Below are 27,098 nucleotides of genomic sequence, written 5' to 3'. Positions count from 1 at the left end.
ATGGTTTCAGGAGCAAGATCAGAGATACATAAAGTCTGGCATACCTGGAAGGCATATAGGGCTTCAGATATCATGAGGCAAATATTTGGCAAAGTGATGGAGGATTGGAAAACACAGAAAGAAATAGAGGAGATGTCATATAAATCAGTGCACAGATAAATTTATAGGCTCAAGATATGTGAGAAGACAGAGACCTAATCATCGTGACATCCTTCTTAAGATCTAAGATGAACTATACAGCAATATAGGATAGTGAAAATGGAGAATATCAAGAGTATAATGCCTTTAGTAAGACTGTACAACAGAAATGAATAACAAAGGAAAAGTGTTTTTAAAACATATGAGCAGACGGTTGGCACTGTGGCATATCAGGTAAAACTGCTGTCTGCAGTGTTGGCATCCAATATGCATGCCAGTTCAAGTCCCAACTGCTCCACTTCCAATACAGCTCTCTTCTATTGCCTGGAAAAGCAGTATAAGATGGCCCGCATCCTTGGGCCCCTGCACCCACATGTCAGTGCCAGAAGAGTCTCCTGACTCCTGGTTTCAGGTTTGCCCAGCTCTGGTCATTTCAGCCATTTGGGGAGTAAATCTTGGATGGAATACATCTCTCTCTCTGCCTCTGCTTCTCTGTAACCCTTCCTTTCAAATAAATTTATATTTTTTACCAAATTAGTAGAATTAATAAAGACTAGTATATTCTTAAGGAAAAGTAAAAATATGCAACACAGATAACCAGTGACAGAAATCCAAACAGCATTGTTCTTAACCAAATTAATAAAGTTTAGCAACAGAGATAAAGAATATTCTAAAATGCATAGAAATAAGTTTTTTTTAAAAAAAACCTTAAACCCAGAGCCACCAGGTTATGAAACAAATTTATCAAAAATCTTCAATAACATAGGAATCTGCTATAAAAACAAAATAAGTTGACTCAGTTTTTGAAAAATCAAAATAACTGATGAACAAATTTGAAAAGCAAAACTTATGGCCTAGATTTGTAGAATTTCCCTCATATTCAAGGCAGTAAAACACCCCTCAATTTCCCAGATTCATGAAAAGTGGTAATAAATATGGAATATGATTTAATTTCTTTTCTGAATGTAGTATTACATTGATGCCACTGTCAGATCAAGACATGAACTGAAAAAGGAACTTAAAGAACATATCTTTATAAAATGAGGTACAAATATTTTAAGCAACATGTTAATATAGAGCAAAATATGAAATCACAAGAGATCAATAAAAAAGCAAGATAGAGTCAAAGATGCCAAGGTGTTTATCATTTCAAAATAAATCATGTAAATAATTCATGTGGAAGAGAAACACAAAAAAAATCACACGGTAACTGCAATTAAAACATGAAAAGTTTGAATAAAATTAAGCATCTAATCACAAATATAAACTGTAAGTAAAGCAGTAAAACAGTTATTACTTATTATAAGTAAGATGGGCTGCAATGCACCTATAATATAAATTGTCATATAATTGTCATAGAACACTGAAAGCTATCTCCCTCAGAACACAGCTGTACAAGCCGCTCTCCTTTTATTTTCTGTCTTCAACAATGTCCTAGATGTGCACTCAGGAAATTTAAAAAACAGAAAATTTTATGTATAAGGATATGCTTTTAAGCAGCAAAACCATCAATAAATGTTAATTAAACTATTATATATGGAGATACTCCCATAAAATTCAAAACAAAAAAAAAAAACTGACCAGAGAATTATGCAGGATTCCTGTGTATAAGATCAATATATAAACCCAATGCGTGCCAGTAAGAACGAAACAGGCAACAATATTAAATTACAGAATACAGAACTACAAGTGAATATCTGTAATAGAAACAAGAGAAAGCGAGGTCAATCTATGTAATGTATTTTTTAGTATCTTAAAATAGTCCTGGAGTCATTTTTTTTAAAAAGTCAAATGACCTTAAAAAGGAGCCAAGAATATAAATAATATAAAGACCCAGAATACCGGAAAGATTCAGCATTCTGTTACACGTGAGACCATTATTGAAAGTCCAAGGGTCACAAGATTTTAATAGGGTCCTGGAAAAAGGAGGGAGGGACAGTGCTCTGATGTCATGATCATCAGGGAGGTGAGAGCGGCCCCTGCTGTTGGGAGGATCAAGCTGCAAAGATGAGGCAGTTTCAGACCTGAGACCAAGTCCTCTCTGCCCCCACCTGCCACAACCCCAAGCTATGGCCCTCATGCTAGGAGCATTTGGATTGGCTGTGTGTTCTCTGATGTTATGCATGCTCATTGTTAGGGCAGACTTTAAAATCAGGTGTTCAAAGGCAACACTGCTGAACCACACAGCGTCTTCTTTTCTGGCATCCCAATGTTAGGCTTTCTGGGTTTGTTCCTGAGAGAGGCCTCAGGTGTTTCACCCATTGCTGCTCTGTGAACTTCCCTCACCACACTCAGGAGCCCTTGGGAGGATGCTGGGATTCATTGGAAGCTGGAAAGTGGTGAGTGTCAGAGAGCAGTATTCTATGGGCACAGGAGGGGAGCTGGGCCAGTAGCCAGGATCCTAGTATCCTGTCCTGTGTCTAAAGGAAAAGGGTTTGTGTGAACCCTGGGGCCTCACAGCTTTCCAAATTGATGGTGATTACAGAATCCACATGGGGAAATGACTTCCACATGTGATCTGATATCCTTTGGTTGAGAAACGAGGTCACTAGTTTACAATTCAGTGCTGTCAGCACAGCTCTTGCTAGGTTCTGAGTCAGGTTTTGTTTGATGCTAATAACAGAATGGTACAGACTCAGTCATTTAGAAAGAAATGGTATTTGTCTCATGGTTTGGGTCCAAGTTTGGAGGGCAGTATCTGTTGAGGGTCATCTTGTTGGCAGAGGTTTGGGTGGCACAGAGACCATATGACCAAATAATGAAATTGCAGGAGGTTCAAATATGAAGTAGTTTCTACAGCACACACCTGGGAATAAGCAGTCACTCAACAATCACATGAATTGATCTAGCCCAATCGCTTCATTAGGGTCCTACCTGTTCCCAATGATTGATCTCTCCTAATTGGGATTAAATGCCTTCACACCCTTGTGTGGAGAGTAAAATCTTTGTAAAGGCCAATAATTTTTCACTCCCCAACCCCAAGCTAACTGGTGTGAGAACTGAGAATCAAATAAACTGTTGAACACACGGTAGTTGCATTATGCATCCAAATTTGGTTTAGCCAAATGATAGCTTGTAGCATTTGAGAATATCTCAGAAGATCAGATTCTGCTGGCTATAAAATGGTTTATAAATTTGAGAGTTCATTTGTGACTGGTAAATGAAAAAATTTCTTTTCTCCTCAATTCCTGTACCTTTGATTTTAAGACTCAGATATTCCATGGGCAATATGAGTGGCTATGATTCTGTCTAATACACAAATTTCAGGCCATAGCTAAGCTCATGCAAATAAGATAGCTTTACAGGGGATCTCTGGATAACTTCATAATTTTGACTGGAGCCAGAAAATCAAATACATGCTTTTCACTGGTATATGCCTGGGATGTGTGTATGCTAAAATCTTAATCCATTATGTCTTCTAACTATCTATTGTCAGAATTGAACTGTTGGTAAGTCATAGGTGTTATAGATGTGCTGTTTGATATTATGCAAACAACACACATTTGGTGTTAGTGACTGCACAGGTCACAGACTTAAACTGATTTTAAGTGTTTGATTTCTGGTGAGAACTAATACCTTGGAGGAGGGAGCCAATGCAAACTGTTGGGAGGGAAACGTAAAAAGTGTGGAACTCTCAGAATTAAATGTTCTGGCTGTGAGGTTTGTCTTAGTTCCTGAGAGTGAATCCCCTTAGTCTGCATCTCCGGAGAGTGATCCCCAAAGTCTGGGAACCTGCGTTTGGTGTCCCTTGATACTGTGGGATAAGTAGGTTGTTTCCTTTTAATTGCACTTAACACCAGTTTAGAAATTATGTGCTATGATTTCATGTTAGACATGTATACCCTTGCATAGATCCCTGAAAGGAAGACAATTGTTGACATCTTTGTTTTCTGCTAAATTTGAATAAGAATGTTAACATCCATAGAACAAATATTCAGGAAAATATAGGGGCCTTGGTCAGTTCAGGTATTTTCCCAATCTCTTCTACTGCTGCCCCCAAGAGGAAAGTCCTGGTTCTTTGAAGATTTTGTTTGCTTACTTTCTGTTTCTCTAAACCATGAGTTTTACTAGCTTTGTTGGGTATTTGTGACAATATCTTTCTTGATTTTTGTTCCTCATCTGCTAATTCTTGGCCTTTTTGGTTACATTATGGCAAAATGCTGTCATGTTATAGATTGTGTATAGACTGTGCTTCTGTAGGAAATATTGCTAGTTAAAATGGATTGTCTATCTTTTCTTCCATATCTACTGATTTTTGTGCTTTTTCAACACTTGAAGTGACCTTATTTATTTATTTTCTCCATCTAGTGTTAGCTGATGTTTCTGCACAATGACATATGGATAACTATTACTTACCCCTGGTTGGGTATTTATACCATTGTATTTATTTGTTCTGATAAACACTGGGCAATCCTTGCAGTTTTGTAAGCATTTTTCTTAAATATTCGGATGCTCTATCTATGAACACGGATATGAAACACTGTACTATCCTCATAGAAAATGAATCTGATATTGTGATTCCTCTGGCTTTGTTTTGTTCTTTAAGTTTGCTCTAGCTATTCAGGATCTCTTGGGCTTCTGTATGAATTGTAGCATCATTTTTTCTATCTTTTTTTCAGAAGAATGTCATTACTATTTTGATTGGGATCATATTGAACATGTAATTGCTTTCAGTAGTATGGACATTTTGATTATATTAATTCTTCTAATCCATGAACATGACAGATATTTCCATTTTTATGTTCTCCTATTTATTTTAAAAATGTTTTGAAATTATCATTGTAGAGATATTTGACCTCTTTATTTACATTTATTCCAATTTGTTTGGCCATTGTGAATTGAACTGATCTTGCATGTCCTTTCTCAGCCATAGCATTGCCTTTTATACAAATGCTATTGAATTTTGTGCATTGATTTTATCTTGCAAATTTACCAAACTCTCTGGAGTTACAATAGTCTCTTGGTGGAGTCTTTTGGCTTCCCTATAAATAAAATCATATCTTCTATCAGCAGTAATAATTTGACTTCAACCGTTCCAATTTGTATCCCTTTGCTTGGATTTTGCTTGCTGGTGGCTCTCAGTAAGCCTTCTAGAGCTATATTGAATAGCAATTATGGGGGTGAGAATCCTTGTAGGTCTTAGTGGAAATGCTTGCAATTTACCCACACGATTTGATGGTGGCTCTGTGTTTGTCATAAACTACCTTGCATGTGTTCAAGAATATTCCTTCTATTCCCAGTTTAATGTTTTTATCAAGGACATATTTTATCCAGTGCATTCACACTTGGTCTGGGTGAATTATATTTCTAATGTGTTGTTATGTTTGATGAGCAAGTATTTTGAGGATTTTTTGCATCTGAATTTATCAAATCTATTGGTCTTAGTTTGCTTCGTACATATGCCTGGTTTTAGAATGAAAGTGATGCTGGTTTTATAGGAGTTAAGAGGGGTTTTATCTTCAATCTGAAGATTGTCTTCTTTGTTGTGAATTATCTTCTTAGTTTTATATAAGGTTTCCCTATTAGTTTTTTATTGCCTGTTCTTAGGCTATCTTATCAAGAAGCCATTGCTTATGTCAATGTCTTATAGTTTTCTCTATATTTTGTAAGTTTCAGTCCTTACATTTGTATCCATGACTCACTTTCAGTTGACTTTGTATAGGAAAAGAGGGGTGGTCATCTGGGTTTAGTCATGTCCATATGGATATCCCGTTGCCTCTGGACGCTTTACTGAATAGACTACACCTTTTCCAGTGTATTTTTGTTAGCTTTGTGAAAGATCCATTGTCTGTATGTATCTGTATTTCTTTTTGGGAGCCTCTATCCTCTTGCACTGGTCTATTCATCAGTTTTTATGCCAGGGTTTACCATACATCTATGGTATGTATTGAACTCATCTGTTGTGACCCCAGACGTGTTCTGTTTCTCAAGAGTTACTTTTCTATGTGGAACATTTTTTTTTTAATATATGTGAAGATAGGAGGTTTAGGTTTATTTTTCTAGATACAATATGAATTCCATTGATTTTGATGGAAAGCATATTGTATCTGTAATTTAACTTGGATAATATGGAAATATAAGAAAGTATTTCAATCTGTGAATATGAGTGGACTTTTTGACCTCAGATTCTTTATCATGGCTCTAGAATTGTCACTGTAGAGGCATTTCACATCACAAGTCAAATTTATCCAGGGTACTTTATTTCTTATTGTGAATTTAATTTCTTCTTTAATTTATTTTTTCAGTGGGTTCACAATAGTATAGGTATATAAAACTTATTCTGACTTTTTGTGCTTACTTTGTATCCTACAAATCTACCAGTCATTTACCAGTTCAGGTGGCCTGTTGTTGACCTCGTTGCATTTCCATATAAATAGAATAAAACCATCTGGAAAAATAAATAATTTCAATTTCTTCTTTTCTATATCTGGGTCTTTTATTTCCTTCCCTTTTCTTTTGGTTTTGCCTAGATCTTACATTGCAGTATTGAATATAAAAGTAAAAAATGTGCATCATTTTATGGTTCCAATTATAGGGTAAATGCTTTCATGTTATTTGCCATTCAATAGAATCTGGCTCAGGTGCTTCAAATGCAAGGGTTTTGTAATTGAAGTATATGCAATCTGCAAGTGTTCTGCTCAACTTACTTCTCATAAGTGAATGTATAATTTTATACAAAATGTTTTCTGCATCTAGTTTATTATACTGATGTTGATTTTTGATTGATGTGAATTTTGGAATTATGAATTACATTCATATTTTCCCTGTTCCTATATTACATCTGACTGGATTATGATATCTGACCATTTTATTTTTTTTTTTTGATTCCAAACTGGATTCAATTACTATCAAATTTTGCACCTATATTCTAATATAAATTCTATTAGGATGACAGTGTTGCATTATATTCAGCAGGGACTCTGCTTTCTAAGTTTTTATTTGAAAAAAGAGAATCAGAGATAAACAGAGATCTTGCATCTATCAGGTCACTTTAGGAAAAACTGGCCTCACATAATGAGTTTGGAAAAGTTACCTCCCTAACAATTTGTATAATACTTTTCAAAAATGGGTGTTAATTTTTTTTAATTTTGTAGATTTTAGCAATGAAGATGTTTGTTGCTGATCTTTCATTTGAACACATTATTCCTCATTTAATGTTCTTTCTCAGTATTGCTCTATTCAGAGATGTTATTATTATTATAGAAAACTTTTTATAATTCCCTTAATTAAACTTGTTTATTTATTTATTGTTTAACTTTTATTTCATAAATATAAATATAAATGTCCAAAGTACAACTTTTGGATTATTGCAGCTTGCCCCACACCATAACCTCCCTCGCACCCGCAACCATCCCATCTCCCACTCCCTCTCCCATCCTATTCACATCAAGATTCATTTTTTCAATTATTTTTATAAACAGAAGATCAATTAGGTATATGCTAGGGAAAGATTTCAACAGTTTGCACATACACAGAAACGCAAAGTATAGAGTACTGTTTTACTAGTAGTTTTACCATGAATTTACATAGTACAACACATTAAGGACAGAGATCCTACATGGGGAGTAAGTGCACAGTGACTCCTGTTGTTGATTTAACAATTGACAATCTAATTTATGATGTCAGTAATCACCTGAGGCTCTTGTCATGAGCTGTCAAGGCTATGGAAGCCTCTTGAGTTCACCACCTCTGATCTTATTTAGACAAGGCCATAGTGAAAGTGGAAGTTCTCTCCTCCCTTCAGAGAAAGGTACCTCCTTCTTTGATGGCCCGTTCTTTCCACTAGGATCTCACTCACAGATATCTTTCATTTCTGAAATACTCTCATGGGCTTTTTAGCCATATCTAAAACCTTAAGGGCTGATTCTGAGGCCAGAGTGCTGTTTAGGACATCTGCAATTCTATGAGTCTGCTGTGTATCCCACTTCCCATCTTGGGTTGTTCTCTCCTTTTTAATTCTATCAGCTAGTATTAGCAGATACTAGTCTTGTTTAGGTGATCCCTTTGACTCTCAATCCTATCATTATGATCAATTATGAATTGAAACTGATCACTTTGACTAGTGAGCTGGCATTGGTACATGCCACCTTAATGGGATTGAATTGGAATCCCCTGGCATGTTTCTAACTCTACCACTAGGGGTATGTCTGATGAGCATGGGCCATACTGTACACCCCCCTCTTATTTCCACTCTTATATTTAACAGAGATCACTTTTCAGTTAAATTTAAACACCTAAGAATAATTGCATGTTAATTACCGAGTTCAACCAATGGCATTTAGTAGAACAAAAAATACTAAAAGGAACAAAATAGTAAGTTGTTCTTTAATAGTCAGGACAAGGGCTGATCAAGTCATTTTTTTCTCATAGTGTACATTTCACTTCAACAGGTTTCCTCTTAGGTGCTCAGTCAGTTGTCACCGTTCAAGAACATATGATATTTGTCCCTTTGGGACTGGCTTATTTCTCTCAGTATGATGTTTTCCAGATTCCTCCATCTTGTTGTGAATCAACAGATTTCATTTTTTACTGCTGTATAGTATTCTATAGAGTACATATCCCATAATTTCTTTATCCAGTCTTTTGTTGATGGGCATTTAGGTTGATTCCAGGTCTTAGCTATTGTGAATTGAGCTTCAATACACATTAAGATATAGACAGCTCTTTTACTTGCCAACTTAATTTCCTTTGGGTAAATTCCAAGGAATGGGATGGCTGGGTTGTATGGTAGGGTTATATTCAGGTTTCTGAGGAATCTCCAAACAGACGTCCATAATGGCTTTACCAGCTGGCCTCATATGATGAGTTTGGAAAAGTTACCTCTCTAACTTTTCAAAAGATTGGTGTTATACTTTTTTAATTTTGTAGATTTTATTTTGAAGATATTGGTTGCTGATCTTTCATTTGAACACATTATTCCTGATTGAATGTTCTTACTCAGTATTGCTCTATTCAGATATGTTAAGATTATAGAAAACTTTTATTTAATAAATATAAATTTCAAAAGTACAACTTTTGGATTATAGTGATTCTTTGCACTATAACCACCCTTCCACCCACAAACCATCCCATCTCCTACTCCCTCTCCTATCCCATTCCTCATTAAGATTCATTGCAAATATCTGTATATACAGAAGATCAACTCTATACTAAGTAAAGATTTCAACAGGTTGCACCCCCACAGAAAGACAAAGTATAAAGCATGGTTTGAGAACTAGTTATAGTGTTAATTCTCATAGTAAAAAACATTAAGTACACAGGTCCCAATATAGGGAGCAAGTGCACAGTGCCTCCTGTTGATGATTTAACAGTTCAGACTTTTATTTATGATGTCAGTAATCATCTGAGGCTCTTTTCATGAGCTGCCAAGGCTATGGAAGCCTCTTGCGTTCACAAAGTCCAACATTATTTATACAAGGTCATAATCAAACTGGGAGTTCTCTCCTCCCTTCAGAGAAAGGTACCTCATTCTTTAATGTCCACTTCTTTCTGCTGGAATCTCACTCACAGAGGTCTTTCTTTAAGGTCATTTTTTTTCCACAATGCCCTGTGTTTCCATGCCTGAACTACTCTCATGGGCTTTTTAGCCAGATCCAAATGCCTTAAGGTGTGATTCTGAGGCCAGAGTTCTGTTTACGGCATTTGTCATTCTAAGAGTCTGCCCTGTGACCTGCTTCCTATCCTGGATTGTTCTCTCCTTTTTAATTCTGCAATTATTAGAAGACACTGGTCTTATTTCTGTGCTCTCTTGACAATCCTCTTTATGATCAGTTATGGACTGGTATTGGTGCATGCCAGTTTTTAGTATTTCAAGTCCCATGGCAAGTTTTAAGCTTTACCCTTAGGGGTAAACACCTTGGAGCATGTGCCAAACTGTATATCCCCTCCATGTCTTATTCCAACTCTTATTTTTATTTCAATTTGATTTAAACACCTAAGAATAATTCTGTGTTAAGTAAAAAGCTCAACCAATGGTATTAAGTAGAAAAAGAAAATACTAAAATGAATAAAATAGTAAGCTGTTCCTTGACAGTCATCACAAGGGCTGATCAAGTCATTCCTTCTCATAGTGTCAGTTTCACTTCTACAGTTTTCCTATTAGATGCTCAGTTGTCACATATCAGGGAGAACATATGATATTTGTCCCTTTGGAACTGGCTTATTTCACTCAGTATGATGTTTTCCAGATTCCTCCATTTTGTTGCAAATGACCAGATTTCATTTCTTTTACCACTGTGTAGTATTCTGTAGAATACAAATCACTTAATTTCTTTACCCAGTCTTCTGTTGATGGGCATTTAGGTTGATTCCATGTCTTAACTGTTCTGAATTGTGTTGCAATAAACATTGAGGTGTAGACAGCTCTTTTATTTGCCAATTTAATTCTCCTTGGGTAAATTCCAAAGAATGGAATTGCTGGGTCATGTGGTAGGGATACATTCCGATTTCTGAGGTATCTCCAAACTGTATCCATAGTGGCTTTACCAGTCTGCATTCCCACCAACAGTGGGTTATTGTGCCTTTGCCCCCACATCCTCACCATCATCTGTTGTTAGTTAATTTCTGTATGAAAGCCATTCTAACTGGAGTGAGGTGCAACCTCATTGTTTTGATTTGCATTTCCCTGATGGCTAGTGATCCTGAACATTTTTTCATGTGCCTGTTGGCCATTTGGATTTCCTCTTGAGAAATGTCTATTTAGGTTCTTGGCCCATCTCTTAAGTGGGTTGTTTGTTTTGCTGTTGTGAAGTTTCTTGATCTCTTTGTAGATTCTGGTAATTTTTTTTTTTTACAAACAGAGTCAGACAGTGAGAGAGAGAGAGACAGAGAGAAAAGTCTTCCTTTTCCGTCGGTTCACCCCCCAAATGGCTGCTACACTGGCGCACTGCGCCGATCCAAAGCAAGGAGCCAGATGCTTCCTCCTGGTCCCCCATGTGGGTGCAGGGCCCAACCACTTGGGACATCCTTCACTGCCTTCCCAGGCCACAGCAGGGAGCTGGACTGGTAGAGGAGCAACTGGGACAGTACCCAGCACCCCAACCGGGACTATAATCCAGGGTGCCAGCTCCACAGGCAGAAGATTAGCCAAGTGAGCTGTAGTGCCTGCCAGATTTTGGTTATTAATCCTTTATCAGTTGCATAATTTGCAAAGATTTCCTCCCATTATTTCAGTTGCCTCTTCACTTTGCTGACTTTTTTTTTTTTTTTTTTGCAGTACAGAAACTTTTCAATTTGTTGTAATCCCTGTTGTTAATTTCGGCTTTGACTGCCTATGCCACTGGAGATTTTTCTAAGAAGTCTTGCCTGTTCCTATATCTTGCAGACTTTCTCCAATATTCTATAATAATTTTATGGTGTTGGGTCATAGATTTAGATCTTTAATCCATGTTGAGTGGATTTTTGTGTAAGGTGTAACATAGGTATCTTGCTTCATACTTCTGCATGTGGAAATCCTGTTTTCCCAACAATATTTGTTTAAAAGACTCTCCTTGCTCCAGGAATTGGTTTTAGCTCCTTGATCAAATATAAATTGGTTGTAGATGTTTGGATTGATTTCTGGTGTTCCTATTCTGTTCTATTGCCTATCCATCTGTTTCTGTACAGTACCATGCTGTTTTGATTATAATTGCACAGTAGAATGTCTTGAAATCTGGTATTCTGATGCATCCAGCTCTGTTTTTGTTGTATAAGACTCGTTTATCTATTTGAGGTCTCCTGCGCCTCAATATATGTTTCTATATGAATATCAGCATCATTTTTTCTAGGTCTGATAAGAATGTGTTTGATATTTTCATTGGTATCACATTGAATCTGTAAATTGCTTTTGGAAGAATGGACATTTTGATGCTATTGATTCTTCCAATCAGTGAGCATGGGACATATTTCCATTTTTTGGTATCCTCTTCTAGTTCTTTAAGATTTTGTAATTCTCATCATTATAGAAATATTTGTCATCTTGGCTAAGTTTTTTCCAAGGTATTTGTTTTTTTCTGGTAGCTTTTGTGAATGGGATTGACCTTAGAAGTTATTTCTCAGTTCTGGCAGTGTCTGTATAAAAAGGCTGTTGATTTTTATGTATTGATTTTATATCCTGCTACTTTGCCAAAATCGTCTATGAGTTCCAATAGTCTCTTAGTGGAGTTCTTTGGATCCGTTAAATAAAGAGTCACGTTGTCTGCAAAGATGGATAGTTTGACATTTCCCTTCCCTTTTTGTACCCCTTTTAATTTCTTTTTCTTGACTAATGGCTTGGCTAGAACTTCTAGTGCTATATTGAATAGCAATGGTGAGATTTGGCATCCCTGTCTGGAACTGGATCTCAGTAGAAATGCTTCCAACTATTCCCCATTCAATAAGTTGCTGGCTGCGAATTTTTCATAAATTGCCTTAATTGTGTTGAGGAATGTTCCTTCTATACACAATTTGGTTAGAGTTTTCATCATGAAATGGTTTTGTAATTTATCAAATGCATTCTCTGCATCTATATAGATAATATATGATTTTTCTTCTGCAGTTAGTTAATGTGGTGTATCACATTGATTGATTTGTGAATGTTGAGCCATCCCTGCATACAAGGATAAATCCCACTTGGTTGGGTTGGATGATCTTTCTAATTTGTTGTTGGATTATTTTGGCTTGAATTTTGTTGAGGATTTTTTGTATGTTCTTTAGAGAAATTGGTGTGTAATTCTCTTTCTCTGCTACATCTTTTTCAGGTTTAGGAATTAAGTGATACTGGCTTTGTAGAAAGAATTTGGGGAGGATTCCCTCTCTTTCAATTGTTTTGAATAGCTTGAGAAGAATTGGAGTTATTTCTTCTGTAAATGTCTGATAGAATTCAGCAGTGAATCTCTCTTGTCCTGGGCTTTTCTCTGTTGGGAGGGCCTTTATTACTGATTCAATTTCTGACTTTGTTATGGGTCTTTTTGGTTTTCTATGTTTCTTGCTTCAATTTTTGTAGGTCATATATGTCCAGGAATCTATCCATTCCTGACAGATTTCCCTGATTGTTGGCATACAACTCTTTGTAGTAATTTACAATGACTCTTGTTATTTCTGTGGTGTCTGTTGTTACATTTCCTTTTCATGTCTAATTTTATTGATTTGTGTCTTCTCTCTCCTTTATTTGGTTAGTTGGGCCAATGGTGAGTCAATTTTGTTTATTTTTTTCAAAAAATCCTTTCAGCACTTAGCTTCTCTTTTGTAATTTTTTTGGATTCAATTTTGTTGATTTTCTCTCTAATCTTAATTATTTCTTTTGTCCTACTAGTTTTGGGTTTGGTTTGGTGTAGTTTTTCTAGATCTTTGAGGTGAATTGATAGCTCATTTATTTGGTGCCTTTCCAATTTCTTGATGTAGGCACCTATTGCTATAAACTTTCCTCTTAACCCTGCTTTTGCTGTATCCCATACGTTTTGATATGTTGTGTTGTTATCTTCATTTGTTTCCTGAGAGTTTTTGATTTCTCTTTTGATTTCTTCTTTGACCCAGTGTTCATTCAGGAGCATGCTGACATTCTCCATGTGTTTACTTATGCCCTAGAGAATCCTGAGTTGCTGATTTCCAGCTACATTCCATTGTGGTCTGAGATGCATGGTAGGATTTTGATTTGTTTTAAATTTGCTGAGACTTGCTTTATGGCCTAATATGTGGTCTATCCTAGAGAAAACCCCCTGCACTAGTGAGAAGAATGTGTATTCTGTAACATTAGGATGAATATTTCTATACATATCTCTTAGATCTGTTTGTTCTCTAGTGTCAATTAAATCTGCTGTTTCCTTGTTGATTTCTGTCTGGTTGATCTGTCCATTGCTAAAAGTGGAGCATTGAAGCTCCCCAATATTATTGTATTGGAGTCTAAGTCTCCCTTTAAGTTCCTTAACATATCTTTTAAATAAACTGGTGCCCTGTAATTAGATGCATATATATTTATAATAGTTACATTTTCCTGTTGAACTGATACCTTAATCATTATATAGTGCCTCTCTCTGTCTCTCTTAACATTTTTGTGTTAAAGTCTATTTTTTCTGATATTAAGGTGGCTACATCAGCTCTTTTTTGGTTTCTTTTGGCATGGAATATCTTTTTCCAAACTTTCAATTTCAGTCTGCATGCATCTTTGTTGGAAAGATGTGTTTCTTGTAAGCAGCAAATAGATGGGTTTTGTTTTTTAATCCATTCAGCCAGTCTGTGTCTTTTATTTTAAACTTTTACTTAATGAATATAAATTTCTGAAGTACAGCTTATGGATTACAATGGTTCCCCCCCAAAAAGTTTCCTCCCACCTGCAACCCTCCTCTCTCCCACTCCCTCTCCCCTTCCATTCACATCAGGATTCATTTTCAATTATCTTTATATGCAGAAGATCAATTTAGCATATATTAAGTAAAGATTTCAACAGTTTACACCCACACGGAAATACAATGTGTAAAATACTGTTTGAGCACTAGTTATAGCATTAAATCAAAATGTACAGCACATTTAGGACAGAGATCCTACATGACGAGTAAGTGCACAGAGACTTCTGTTGTTGACTTAACAAATTGCAATTGTTGTTCATGGCATTAGTAATCACCCTAGGCTCTTGTCATGATTTGGCAAGGCTATGCAGGCCTTTTCAGTTTTCCGACTCTGATCATATTTAGACAAGGTCATAGTCAAAATGGAAGTTCTCTCCTCCCTTCAGAGAAAGGTACCTCCTTCTTTGATGACCTGTTCTTTCCACTGGGATCTCTAGAGAGTTGAGGCCATTTACTTTCCGTGCAGCTACTGAAAAGTAGTGACTTTGCCCTGCCATGTTCCCAAAGATATTTCTAATATATAGTTTGAACTTCCTGTGATCCCTTACTGCAAGGTTTTCTTCCTTTACCCTCTTTCTGTTGATGACTGTGTTTCTGTGTTTCTGTTTGTAAAAAATCTTCAGCATCCTTTGCAGGAATGGATGAGTGGTGACAAATTCATTCTGTTTGGTATGAAAGGCTTTTATTTAATCTTTATTCCCAAATGAGACCTTTGCAGGGTATAATATAATAGGATGACTGTATTTTCTCTAAGTCTTGGGCTATATCTCACCATTCTCTCCCAGCTTTCAAGGTTTCTGATTAGAAGTCTGATGTGAATATAATTGGAGATCCTTGAAAATAATCAGGCATTTCTCTTTTGCACATTTTAGAATCTTTTTCCTATGCTTCACTGTGGTGTGTTTGATTACAATGTGTTGTGTTGATGATCTTTTCTGGTCATGTCTGTTGGAAGTTCGCTAGTATTTTGCCTTGTAACACTTTCTCTCTCACCATAACTTCAGAAAATACTAGAAGCCAAAATCTTGTTTTTTATATATTGTATCCTATAGATTCTCAACAATATGTTTTAGATTTCTAATTTTCTCCTGCAGACTTTAGCTAGACTGTATACTTTTCTGTGCTCTGTCTTCTAAGTCTGATATTCTCTCTTCTGCCTGATTGGGATTTTAAGGTTCTCAAATGCATTTTTTATTTATTCTGTTGAATTCTTCATTTTCATTTTGTTTTCTCTTCAATACCTCGATTTCATGTTGTATTGAGTTTTTTTAATTTCATTTTTATTCCTCCTTATAAATTAAATAGGCAAACAAAAAAGCTGTCTGCACATTAATGTTTATTGCAGCTCAATTCACAATAGCTAAGAGCTGGAACCAACCCAAATGCCCATCAACAGTAGCCTGGATAAGGAAATTATGGGACATGTACTCTATAGAATACTATCCAGCAGTCAAAAACAATGAAATCTGGTCATTTACAACAAATGGAGGAATCTGGAAAACATCATGCTGAGTGAATTAGGCCAGTCCCAAAGGGACAAATATCATATGTTCTCCCTGATCGGTGACAACTAACTGAGCACCAAAGGGGAAACCTGTTGAAATGAAATGGACACTATGAGAAACATTGACTTGATCAGCTGTTGTCCTGACTGCTGATGTACAATGTAATACTTTATCCATTGTAGTATTTTTTCTAGTACTACTGGTTGAACTCTGTAATTGATTTACAACTATTCTTAGGTGTTTAAATTTTAACTGAAAAGTGATCCCTGTTAAATATAAGAGTGGTAATAAGAGAGGGAGGAGATGTACAATTTGGGACATGCTCAATCGGACTTGCCCCAAATGGAGTTAGAAACGTGCCACGGGATTCCAATACAATCCCATCAAGGTGGCATGTACCAATGCCATCTCACTAGTCCAAGTGATCAACTTCAGTTCACAGTTGATTACACTGATAGGTCTAAGAGTCAAAGTAATCACATAAACAAGACGGGTGTCTGCTAATACTAGCTGACAGAATCAAACAGGGAGAGAACGATCCAACATGAGAAGCAGGATACACAGCAGACTCATAGAAAGGCAGATGTCCTAAACAGCACCCTGGCCTCAGAATCAGCCCTTAAGGCAATCGGACCTGGCTGAAGAGCCCCTGAGAGTATTTTAGGCCTGGGAAGCCAAGACACTCTGGGAAAAAAGAAGACCTAAGGGAAAGATCTCTGTGAGTGAGATCCCAGTGGAAAGAATGGGGCCATCAAAGAAGGAGGTACCTTTCTCTGAAGGGAGGGGAGAACTTCCACTTTCACTATGACCCTGTCAGAATAAGATCGAAAGGCAGAAAGCTTCAGAAACCTGACAAAATGTAATAATTGTGTTTGTAAACATGACATTGGATCCAGTGGCCGAAAAGAAAGATTGTGCTTTTCTCCAAAACCACTTTGACGGTGATTTCTTGGTTAAATTTCACCCGAAAACCACAACAATTTGTCCAGATACTCCTGCATGAAAACAAAAATATCTGGTGTGTTGTGGCTATCTCAATCCCAGATCTTGCTACAGCCTCTGTGTTTGTGTTTTGTGGACATTTTCTAGGAACTTTACCGTTTTGAATGCATTTTAGCCTGTAAGTTTTTGTTTTCTGCCGGCTAACGATAATTGCTTCCACAGGGGGTCAAATCCTCCACTCATTCGAGTTCTCTAGACAGAAAACTTCAGAAATCCTAGAAAACATGATATTTGCATTTGTAAACATGACATGGGATGCATTTGCCAAACAGAAAGATTGTGCTTTACTCCAAAACCACTTTCACGGTGATTTTTTGGTTAAATTTCACCCGAAAACCACAAAAAAATTTTCAGGATTTCCCAGGATGAAAGCAGAAATATCTGTTATGTTGTGGCTATCTCATTCCAAGATCTTGCTACAGCCTCTGTGTTTGTTTGTGTTTTCTGGACATTCTCTATGGACTTTACAGTTTTCACTGAATTTTAGCATGACACTTTTTGTTTTCTCCCGGCAAACACTAATTGGTTCCCCTTGGTGTCAAATCATCCACACATTCGAGTTTTCTAGGCAGAAAGCTTCAGAAGCCTGAGAAAATGTGATATTTGTTTTTGTAAACATGACATTGGATGCATTTGCTGAACAGAAAGATTGTGCTTTTCTCCAAAACCACTTTCACGGTGGTTTTTTGGTTAAATTTCACCCGAATTCCGCAACAATTTGTCCAGATACTCCTGGATGAAAACAAAACTATCTAGTGTGTTGTGGCTATCTCAATCCCAGATTTTGCCACAGCCTCTGTGTGTGTTTGTGTTTTCTGGACATTCTTTACTGACTTTATGGTTTTGAATGCATTTTAGCATGTAAGTTTTTGTTTTCTGCTGGCAAATGCTAATTGGTTCCACATGGAGTCATATCCTCCACACATTCGCGGTTTCTAGGCAGAAGGCTTCAGAAACCCGATTAAAGATGATATTTCTGTTTGTAAACATGACATGGGATGCATTTGCTGAACAGAAAGATTGTGCTTTTCTCCAAAACCACTTTGACGGTGATTTTTTGGTTGAATTTCACCCGAATTCCACAACAATTTGTTCGGATATGCTGGGTTGATCGCAGAAATATCTGGTGTGTTATATCTATCTCAGTCCCAGATTTGCTACAGCCTCTGTGTTTGTTTGTGTTTTCTGGACATTCTCTACGGACTTTGGTTTTGAATGCATTTTAGTATGGCACCATTTTCTGCTCACAGACGGTAATTGGTTCCACATGAGTCAAATGCTTCACACATTCGAGTGTTATGGGAAGAATGGTTCAGAAACCTGAGAAAGCATAATATTTATGTTTGTAAACATGACATTGGATCCACTTGCCAAAAAGAAAGATTGTGCTTTTCTCCAAAACCACTTTGACAGTGTTTCTTTTTTTTTTTTTTAAATTTCACCCGATTCCGCAACAATTTGTCAGGATTTTCCGGGATGAAAGCAGATATATCAGGCACGTTGTGGCTATCTCAATCCGAGATCTTGCTACAGCCTCTGTGTTTGTTTGTGTTTTCTGGACATTCTTTACTGACTTTATGGTTTCGAATGCATTTTAGCATGTAAGTTTTTGTTTTCTGCTGGCAAACGCTAATTAGTACCACATGGAGTCAAATCCTCCACACATTCCAGTTTTCTAGGCAGAAAGCTTCAGAAACCTGAGGAAACCTGATATTTGTTTTTGTGAACATGACATTGGATGCATTTGCTGAACAGGAAGATTGTGCTTTTCTCCAAAACCACTTTCACGGTGATTTTTTGGTTAAATTTCACCCAAAAACCACAACCAATTTTCAGGATTTCCCGGGATGAAAGCAGAAATATCTGGTGTGTTGTGGCTATCTCATTCCAAGATCTTGCTAAAGCCTCTGTGTTTGTTTGCGTTTTCTGGGCATTTTCTACGGAATTTACAGTTTTGAATGCATTTTAGCATGTAAGTTTTTGTTGTCTGCTGGCAAATGCTAATTGCTACCACATGGAGTAAAATCCTCCACACATTCGCGTTTTGTAGGCAGAAGGCTTTGAAGAGTTAAAATTGTATATGTGTGGGTGCAAAAAGTTAAGCTTAAGCTTTTAGGTTTAAACCTTCCTTGTGCAGCTGTGAAAGTAAGACAGAGTAAAGTAGCACCTTGATAGTAGGGTCTCCATTTTGGAGTACTTGAGACTGCATTCTGGGAAAGCAACCCCCCCACCATGAGACTCTGGTCTGAAACTATGATCTCTAATAGTTGGACAAGAGCAGTGCACTACATCACCCTTGGCAATGCACCAAAACCCCCTAGCATGACTGCTCAAGCTTAAAAGTAGAAAGGTTGCACCTTGGTTACCTAGGCTAATAATGAAGATGTGATTTGTCTATGTCTTAAGATCATAATTGCTGATTGTAAGATTATAGCAACCTCTTAGCAACCGTGTATTTTCACCCTCCTCCCAATTTTTCAGTTTTTGCCTTTATAAACCCTATGCTGTATGTATGTATGTTCACTGCTCCTCTGTCCTTGTCAGAGGGCCCCAACATGTTGTATCAATAAATTTAATCCTTTGCTGGTTGCATGAGAGAAAAAGTCTCTTGGAGTTGTTCCTTGGGCGGTGGGCTTTTTTGGACCCTAACATTTGGTGGTCCCACCAAGATCTGACTGCTGCCTCCAGATGCCTCCAACGGATATCTCTCGGGGTCAGTATGGCGCCTATTGTTTTGATTGAATGTGTACACTTTGATTTGTTGTTTGGTGAGTTTTGTTATTTGTTTGTAATCAGCAGCGTGGTTGTCGGGCTCGAGTGAGAGCTCCACTCGACTGTGGTGGTCAGACGTGCTCCAGAGCCACAGACCACATCCCGGGGGATGCCCCGAGAAAAAGGGAAAACTGGGGATGCCCAGTGTTTCCTATTTGGTGGGTTGCCTGCAGTAGGGAAATAGACTGCAGAGACTCATGTTCTGTTTGTACTTCCAAAACTTTGGTATTTGATCGAGCTCGTTAGTCTTTTGTATTTGTATGGGACGCCATGATGGCTCCCGTTTGGTAGACACTTTGTGTGGTCCTTGTGTGCTGCTTCTCTACGCTGTTTGCCTGTTTGTGTACATTGTGTTGTTTGCTAACATGGGCCAGACTGTGTCTACACCTTTGTCTCTAACTTTGAATCGTTGGTCAGAGGTAAGCCACTAGGCACATAACCTTTCTTTGTCAGTCAAAAAGGTAAAGTGGCAGTCTTTCTGTGTCTCTAAATGACCTGCTCTCAGAGTGGATTGGCCCCTGGAGGGCTCATTCCATTTACCACTCATTAGCCAAGTTAAAGAGGCCGTTCTCCAGCCTGGCCGTCATGGGCACCCAGACGGGGATTTTAAGAAGACATCGAAGGTCAGTGTTCCTTCCCTCAAGCAGGACCGGATCTGTGGAAGTGACCGTTGAGTGTCCGGAACCCCACAGCTCTCCAAGAATGTGGAGTCCCCCCTGGCCATGGCTTAGCTACGGCCAAAACTTCAGAGGGATTGTAAGGAACAGGAGGGAAATTAAGAAGGGCAGTTGGCTGAAAGCCTGGAGACCCCCTGAGCTCTCTTTGGCTTCCTGGCAGCCGGACTGCGACCCGAGGACCAGGTCTCTCTCTCGGAGGGACGCCTGGTCACGCTGCCTACTGCTACGCGAGCAGGGCTTAGCTTGGTCGAGGCTAATATTGGCCCTTCAGGTAAACTCAGACAACTAGGTAGTGGGTAACCTTGAGCAATAGATTTCAAACCCCACTCAGCCCCCAGACTGAGGAGCTTCATTGCTTTCTGCCTTCCTCCTCCTCCCCCTGGGGGCTCCCTCCCCCACTCTTTTGCTCTCCTCATCTCCATTCCTATACCACTGGCCAGGAGAAAGGGAGAGGGAAATTCCACAGGTCTCTCCACCCAGGGAAAAGCTGTTACCTGTTACCTGTTAACCCTTTCCAACCTGGTAGAAAGTTTTCCATCTTTGCAACTTATGGTAACTCTGGTGCGTCTTAAAGTTTTTTGTGAACTATTACTGTTGCTAAGCTTTGATTGCCTAAGGACTAAATCTGAAAAAAAAGCTAAAGTTAACTATCTGTTGTAATTGACTGAGTGTCTGCAGTAGTCCTAATTGATCTGGCTTTGGTTAAATTATAGGAGGTTCCCAAACACTCTTAGTAAAACGGAGCACCTACCCAACCCCATGGTTAGTCCTGCCAGGCCCTGGTGTGTGCAGTCTTCCCTGTAAATGGGGGAACACAGCCTTTCTCTGCACTCTATTCTAGTCCATGTGGCCTGCTGCACCCAGGCAGGCATAGCCAAATATCTCTAGGCAGAGCCCCCACACCAGGGCTGCTTCTTTTTCCTCTCCTGGAGGAATTTCCAATTCAATACCACTGCTGGCCTTACCTAAGGGAGCCAGAACCTTAAGCCATTAACCCTTTCCAACCTGATTAGTTTTTCTCTTTGCAGCTAATGAAAACCTAAACAATGGGTTCATATGCTGATAATCAGCTCTTTTCTGTGCTACTGTCCCTGATTCATCTGAGAGCGTTCACCTGTCCTGAAGGTTTCGAGTTTTTCTATTGTCATTATGAGTCTTGATTGGAAAAACTACAGCACGAAGTTTGTTTACATTGTTTATCTGTTTTTAACATCTGAGTGATTACCCAACTGATCAGAAATGTACTAATTTTGGCTAAATGGTTTGACTCTCTGACGTCTTAAATTCTAAACCGAGTCTTCCAACTTTGGGCTTCCAGCCAGATCCCTGGAACTCTCAAAGAATGAGACTCTAAATTTGTTAAAGTAACAGCTGCTTGGGTCAATTCAAATTATATAAAATATATTAAAATGTTATAAATGGTGTCAGACCAATACTGTATTTATGTTTCTGCTTTCCAGCTAAAGTGGTCTTATAAAAATAAAAGTAAATTCTGTGTATACAAGCCTTTATGTTGTTAACTAAAGTAAGCCAATGCAGATTGGTTCAGAAAATTGAGGTAATGCAAACACCCTTCGGTTTGCTCAGTGGCTTGCTTGCTCAGTTTTACATGTCTTTGATATGCTTTAAACTTGTTTCTCTTAATGAGGAAGATCTTTTCAAAGTTGTAAACACGCACTAGTGTTTGCTGTCCAGGAGGTGTTATCCTCATGTTACTTAAAAACATAAAAATGTAATTTTAAATTTTATTTCAGATAACGGTGTGGTATTCATTAATAACTCAGTGTCTTAAGTCATCTAAGCATCAGTGCTAAGTAAAACTTGGAAAAATATATTATATATACTTTTAACATCTCAAATTCGATAAAAAAACTGTTTGAGTTTGTTAACATGTATTCTCATAGGTTGTCCATACATGACAATTCAAAGCTATGTAAAAGTAACTACAGGTATAAAGTTTCAAAAGGTGTAAACAAGTCATAAAAAGTTTTAAAATGTTTACAATTTTAAAATATTGTTTACAGAGTTGAGTGCTAATGCCAAAATTACACTAACCTAAAGTTAAAGTCTGATCTTCTGCTATAACAATGTTTTTTTTTAATGTGTACTAATGTTAGTTAATATCTAAAAATGGTCTAAATCATAAATCTTGGAATCTGTTTTTGCAAAAACTGTAACGTCTATTTTAAGTGTCTGCTTAATCGGTTACTCTGCCATTTCTAGAGTTAGGTCCTGTAAGCTCTTTTTGACTCTGTTAAATAATTCTAAATTATGTAAACTCTTATATACAAAGTTGTTTTTTTTTTATTTCTGGTTTATTCGACAGCAAGAGACATAAATGTTAATCCATTTTGTACTCTACTGTCTCTGTTAAGTTATGGTTATGCGGCAGATGCTAGAAAACTGGGTTCCAGAAACCCAAGAAAGCTCTAGTGTCCACAGGCTACACGGTAAATACCTGGAAGCCAAAGGATGGCAGAGACCTCTGCCACAATTTCTCCTCTAAGTCAGGCTACACAGTAAACACTGGTTAAACTGCCAGTTAAATCTAAAAGCCCAAAAAGTCAGGCTAGAGACCCAACTTGCTGCCTCACTTCTCCTCTTTTCTCTTCCAGAAGGGAAGTTACTACTGTTCTGCAGGACTCTCCACTGTGATGTACGGTTTGATCCCCAGACCTTATGTAAGGGATGACTGACCTTTTCTGTAATAATGCCTGGCCACAGTATAGGGCCCCAAACAACAACAACAACAACAAAAAGTTAAACTATAAAATAATGTGACAACTAGATCAATTTTTTCAGTGTAAAAAGTTACACTGATGACCTCAAAGTATGCAAGCAGGTCACCACAGTTGATCTTACCTAAAGGGTCATAGTTCTCCTCATGGGCACGGTCTTAACTCGCAGGAAAATACTAAGTGTCAGAATTTGCCCATGACCATAGTTTTTCTAGCTCACCCTGATATTTAAAAAAATCTCCAAAAATCAGGATTGGGTTGAGCACCCCCTTAACTGACATCATAGAGGCTGCCTCCTTGGTCTACTTTATTAGAGACCAGGAAAATGAGGAGCAAGCTAGCAGCAGAGGATAGGCAACAGACCAATCAATGGCTGTTTTACACGGTGATTGCCATCAAGGAGACCCAGCAAGGCCAGTGCACCCCAAATGGCACCTGTTGCTGATATAAGGAGCCAGGGCATTGGGCAAGCAGCTGTCGTGACAGCAAATGCCTTCTGTCAGTCCTGCCAAGAGCACGGCCACTGGGCACGGAACTGCCCTGGGTGTCGAAGGAATCCTGGTTCAGAACCGCTGACCCTGTGGCCCCAAGCTAAAAAGCCTTTGGCTCTGCCCAGCCTCTGCCCAGCTTCCAGCTCCAGCCACTGCTATTGAGGGGATGGCCTAGGGTCAGTGAAATGCAAGTTGCCTATTTCCATCAGCCTCCTATTCAGCTCTCCTCCTAGTCCATCCATGTAATGCAAGTCAACAGGGTGCCTCCCTTAAAGGAGATTTGCATCTCTTTCAATTCTCTTCCAGCACCCCATGGATAGGTCTGGGCCTCACACACCCAGCCAGGCCTTAAAAGTCTATCCAATAACATTAAACTTAAAAAGCCCTCCCTGCCAGTTCCTAAAAACAGGGCTTTCGGTAACAGCTAACTCAGATAGCCCTACACCGATTTGGACAGGTCCTCACTGAGGACTTAAAGGGCCTATCTCTTGAGGGGGGGTGCACAATAATCCATAATATAAATGGTTAAATGTAAATAATTCATTAGTCTGTCTTTTTCCCAGCCTGAGACTCTAGTCTTGTACATTGGCTTAAATTCCTAGCAAAACTGGCTACTAAATATCAAAAAAAAAAAAAAAAATTGTCTCTGGGTCAATCAGACTAGACAGGCACAAACCCAAATTTGTACTTTTCCTGAAAAAAGCCAAACAACTCCAGGACCAGGCCAAGCAGGGCTGGGATTTCTGGCCTGACATCTGGTCACGAAAATCCTGGCTATTTCCTCTCCTTGGCCCACTAACTTCTGCAATCTTGATGCTTGTCTTTACACCTTGTTCGTTTTCTCTCTAACAGACTAAAAGCTGTTGAACTCCAAATGGTCATCAGGCAAGACTTCCAGCCCATTCCACTGGACGACTTGAGCAGCCCTCTGGACTGAGCAACACAGTCTTTCCAAGGCCACTGTTGCACACCATAAGACAGGTAGCAAGAGGAAATACCCAAATCCCCCTCGATGCCCACATGCCAGCTTCGAAGAAGTTACAGAAAACGGAACTCCATCCATAATCCCAAAGAAAAATTTTGGGTATTACCTCTTAAGGGGAAAATATTAGGCAGAAAGTCAGTTATGAGCTTATCTGTGTGTAATATAAAGGCCTAATGTGTCCAGCATATGCATCTGCATCTCAGTCATCCTGACAATGTTTCACGGGCAGCCTGGCCTTTGCATCCTGCCCTGCCCCCTTCTATCTGATAACCTGCCAGGTGGAGATCCCTGCCCCTTCTGCCTGACAAATCTTCCACAATCTCCCAGATGCAACCCAGAATCTGCATTTCAGTATTACAGAACAGGCGGGGGTTGAATCTCATTTTCATGGGGGGGGGGGTGGTTATGCACGGCCCTAAAAAAAATATTGTTTTTATGCCGACTAAACTGGGGTGGTTAGAAACTCCATGGCCAAACTCAGAAAACAACTGAAAATGGCAACGGGAGAGGGAAACTCAACAGGGATGGTTTGAGTCATGGTTCGGCCAGTCCCCATGGCTTACTACTCTACTGTCAGCCCTAACAGGACCCTTAATTGTTCTACCCCTAATTGTAACCATAGGACCTTGTGTGTTAAATAGACTCATCACCTTTTTGAGGGAACAAGTTAAAAATGTTAAACTCATGGTTGTAAGACAACAATATGTCACATTAAAAGAGACAAAAATGAATAATCTCTAAGATTAGAGATCCTCACAACAAGGGGTGGGAAATGAAGAGTTAAAATTGTATATGTGTGGGTGTAAAAAGTTAGGCTTAAGCTTACAGGTTTAAACCATCCTGGTGCAGAGGTGAAAATAAGACAGAGTAAAGTGGCACCTTGACAGTAGGGACTCCATTTTGGAGCACTTGAGACTGCATTCTGGGAAAGCAACCCCCCCCTCACCATAAGACTCTGGTCTGAAACTATGATCTCAAATAGTCGGACAATAGCAGTGCACTACATCACCCTTGGCAACGCACAAAAACCCCCTAGCATGACTGCTCAAGCTTAAAAGTAGAAATGTTGCACCTGGGTTACCTGGGCTAATAATGAAGATGTGATTTGTCTATGTCTTAAGATCATAATTGCTGATTGTAAGATTTTAGCAACCTCTTAGCAACCGAGTATTCTCGCCATACTCCCGATTTTTCAGTTTTTGCCTTTATAAACCCTATGCTGTAGTTCCGCACTGCTCCTCTGTCCTTGTCAGAGGGCCCGAACATGTTGGATCAATAAAATTAACTCTTTGCTGGGTGCATGAGAGAAAACACTCTTGGAGTCGTTACTTGGGTGGTGGGCTTTTTTGGACACTAACAGCTTCAGAAACCCGATTAAACATTATATTTGTGTTTGTAAACATGACATGCGATGCATTTGCTAAACAGAAAGATTGTGCTTTTCTCCAAAACCACTTTCACGGTGGTTTTTTGGTTAAATTTTACCCGAAATCCACAACAATTTGTCCGGATATGCTGGGATGAACGCAGAAATATCTGGTGTGTTGTGGCTAACTCATTCCAAGATCTTGCTACAGCCTCTGTGTTTGTTTGTGTTTTCTAGACATTCTCTATGGACTTTAAGGTTTCGAATGCATTTTAGCATGACACTTTTTGTTTTCTGCCGGCAAACACAAACTGTTACCACATGGATTCAAATCCTCCACACATTCGAGTTTTCTAGGCAGAAAGCTTCAGAAACCTGATTACACATGATATTTGTGTTTGTAAGCATGACATTGGTTGCATTTGCCGAACAGAAAGATTGTGCTTATCTCCAAGACCACTTAGACGGTGTTTTTTTGGTTAAATTTCACCCGAAAACCACAACAATTTGTCCAGACACTCCTGGATGAAAACAAAAATATCTGGTGTATTATGGCTATCTCAATCCCCGATCTTGCTACAGCCTCTGTGTTTGTTTGTGTTTTCTGGACATTCTCTATGGACTTTAAGGTTTTGAATGCATTTTAGCATGACACTTTTTGTTTTCTACCGGCAAACGCTAATTGGTTCCACATGGAGTCAAATCCTCCGTACATTCGAGTTTTATAGGTAGAAAGCTTCAGAAACCTGAGAAAACATGATATTTGTGTTTGTCAACATGATATTGGATGCATTTGCTGAACAGAAAGATTCTGCTTTTCTCCAAAACCACTTTGACGGTGTTTTTTTTTTTTTTTTAAATTTCACCTGAATTCCACAAGAATTTGTGTAGATACTCCTGGATGAAAACAAAAATATCTGGTGTGTTGTGGCTGTCTCAATCCCAGATCGTGCTACAGCCTCTGTGTTTGTTTGAGTTTTTTGGACATTCTCTACATACTTTACCATTTTGAATGCATTTTAGTATAACACTTTTTGTTTCTGCTCACAGATGGTAATTGGTTCCACATGGAGTCAAATCCTCCATGTCGCTCCCCCTCTTCGTGGAGGAATGACACAGGACCC

The 27,098-nt window shown here is 38.4% G+C and overlaps 1 long non-coding RNA gene across 1 annotated transcript; it reads left to right on the top strand.

The window, feature by feature from the left end:
• Nucleotides 1-2,076: 2,076 nt before the first annotated feature.
• Nucleotides 2,077-24,991, top strand: LOC149121671 (uncharacterized). The gene is made up of 3 exons (XR_016222326.1): nt 2,077-2,477; nt 23,010-23,050; nt 24,476-24,991. It is a non-coding gene; the product is annotated as an uncharacterized LOC149121671 (long non-coding RNA).
• Nucleotides 24,992-27,098: the final 2,107 nt, after the last annotated feature.

Source organism: Oryctolagus cuniculus, chromosome 16 (assembly GCF_051225735.1).
Source record: "Oryctolagus cuniculus isolate XC-2025 breed Fujian yellow rabbit chromosome 16, ASM5122573v1, whole genome shotgun sequence".
Taxonomy (NCBI): Eukaryota; Metazoa; Chordata; class Mammalia; order Lagomorpha; family Leporidae; genus Oryctolagus; species Oryctolagus cuniculus.
This window is presented reverse-complemented; position numbering and strand designations above follow the sequence as displayed.